General features: G+C 40.7%; 1 long non-coding RNA gene across 1 annotated transcript; it reads right to left on the bottom strand.

The window, feature by feature from the left end:
- Positions 1-1,663: 1,663 nt before the first annotated feature.
- Positions 1,664-2,211, bottom strand: LOC119914094. Its single transcript, XR_005446728.1, has 3 exons — positions 2,158-2,211; positions 1,983-2,072; positions 1,664-1,880 (listed from the first exon to the last, which is right to left on the bottom strand). It is a non-coding gene; the product is annotated as an uncharacterized LOC119914094 (long non-coding RNA).
- Positions 2,212-2,516: the final 305 nt, after the last annotated feature.

The following is a 2,516-nucleotide window of genomic DNA, read 5'->3' as shown; positions in this document are numbered from 1 at the left end:
CGAATTGAATCTCCGGTGGTGCCCTTTTTTTCAAGGTATGAGTTAATATTTCTGAAATATTAATTTTCATAAGTTTATTAAAAATCATACGTAGACCTGCTACACCAGCCTCCGCCTGTCAGTGGAATACAAACTTCCAGACTGACAGGAGTCAGCAGGTAAGCCTGGGGAAAATCACATCCAGCACCCGGACTACTAGCTCTGGCGCCCCCCAGGGGTGTGTGCTCTCCCCTCCTGCTCTTCTCCTTCTACACCAACGACTGCACCTCAGGAGACCCATCTGTTAAACTCCCGAAGTTCGCTGACACAGTCATCGGCCTCATCTGTGGCGGTGATGAGTCGGCCAACAGACGGGAGGTTGATCAGCTGGCTCTCTGGTGTGGCCAGAACAACCTGGAGCTTAACACACTCAAAACTGTGGAGATGATCGTGGACTTCAGGAGGAGCCACACTACTCTGCCCCCCATCATCATACTCAACAGTCCTGTGTCTGCTGTGGAATCCTTCAGGTTTCTGGGTTCCAGTATATCCCTGCACCTAAAGTGGGAGCCCAACACGGACACCATCATCAAGAAGGCCCAGCAGAGGATGTACTTCCTGCGCCAGCTCAGGAACCTCAACCTGCCTGCTGATCCACAGCCATCATCCAGTCTGTCTTCTGCACATCCATCACTGTCTGGTTTGGATCTGCCACCAAAAAGGACAGGAGCAGACTACAATAGACAGTCAAGACAGCAGAAAAAAATCATCGGTGCCAACCTGCCCTCCATTCCGGAGTCAGGAAACGGGCAGGAAACATCACTGCAGATCCATCTCACCCCAGACACAACCTGTTCCAGCTTCTCCCCTCTGGTAGGAGGCACTGTACGCCAAAACCAACAGACAGTTTCTTCCTACAAGCCATCACTCTGATGAACAGCTGATTTCGCGTAAAAGTGTATCACCAGCTCACTGCGTGAAAAGAGCTGTAATTGGGCATGTAAAACTCCTGAGTACTCCTGTGTACTACACAGATAAACGTGTGTGTATGGGAGTTTGCTGTCCCGTCACACAATCCCGAATACTCCTGGATATGTACCGGTGGGGGTCCACGCAAGGGAATATTAGCATCACATCTTTGGGCCACAAGGCAGTGGCCTCCATCAATTGGTCAGAGGTCTTACATAGGATTGGTTACTCAATTCCTTTTCCCTCCTCTAAACCCCCACACTATTGGTCCAGTTTATGGCCTCATTTGGGTTTATTATTACTCATTATTAATATTTATTATCATTGGTGTTCATGGTTATAATGTAAAAACAATCAGATAGACAAAGTTGAGTTTGTTATTTTTATTATTTGTAAATGACACTGGGCACATGACATATATATATATATATATACATACATACATACATACATACATACATACATAGTCAAAATTCTATAAATCAAAATATATTAGCACAGAATACACTATACTATTAGTCATACAATATATAACCCCATATAATATATAAGGCCTGTGTATAATATATAGAAAACAATATAATATACAAATACTATAGAATAAATAATACAATATATAGATAATATGGAATGATATAGAATATATAAATACAGTATATATAGATAATATAGAATATATAAATAAAACAATATATAGAAAACTATATAGAATTATAGATAATACAATATATAAATAATACTATGTATAAAAAAAAACGAATAAGCTCTCCCAGACTGTGTCTTTTATTGAGATTTATATTTATTTATACTTACTCTTCTTTTTCTTTATCTCATGTGCGCAGTGATCCTGCTGTCCTCCATCTTGTCTTTGTTTTCATCTTGGGCCATCCTGTAACCCCTTCTAACAGTTTCAAAATACGTCTTGCAGGATGCTAGAGAGAGGGGGAGATAGTGAGGGGGGAGAATGTGTTTATTTATAACTAACTAATCTATACAGTTAAATAGTAGCCTTGGGACATTCTCTTGAGACTTACCTTTAACAACAGCAGGATCTACATCCGGTACAGCCATGGAGACGCCATTAAAAAGAGGTTGTGACCTTGAGGTTGTGGGGGGAGGATAGACTGTGGAGCAGTAATTAAAGAAGGTTGATTAACAATATAATTTAGAAGAAAGGACTGTTATGATACAATAGTTTTAAAGATATACCTTATCTGTGGGTCATATTTGTGTATGTTGTTTTCCCCATTGTGCAATCTACGTACGGCTTCCTGTAAAAATCCAACACAGTATGAGGGCTCAATTCAAATACATTAATAAATAAAGCACACAAAGTTATGCGGACACAACCGAATGTTTGTGATGGTCAGAAAATAACTTACTGCAACAGAATTGTTCCCAGCTATCTTTAATTCTCCTCCTTCGCCTCTTTGAGCTCATTGATGTCAGCCTCCATCTTATCCAACCTCTAGTCTATCTATCTTGTCTCCAGCTTTTCAAATATCCTCTTCAAACTTGCATTTACCATATACACCAGTCTGTTTTCGTTCGGACTCGGAGTTTGAATA

The sequence above is a fragment of the Micropterus salmoides genome, unplaced genomic scaffold (assembly GCF_014851395.1).
Source record: "Micropterus salmoides isolate LMB-PRFRI ecotype aquatic unplaced genomic scaffold, ASM1485139v1 Ms_hic_scaffold_20, whole genome shotgun sequence".
Classification (NCBI taxonomy): domain Eukaryota; kingdom Metazoa; phylum Chordata; class Actinopteri; order Centrarchiformes; family Centrarchidae; genus Micropterus; species Micropterus salmoides.
This window is presented reverse-complemented; position numbering and strand designations above follow the sequence as displayed.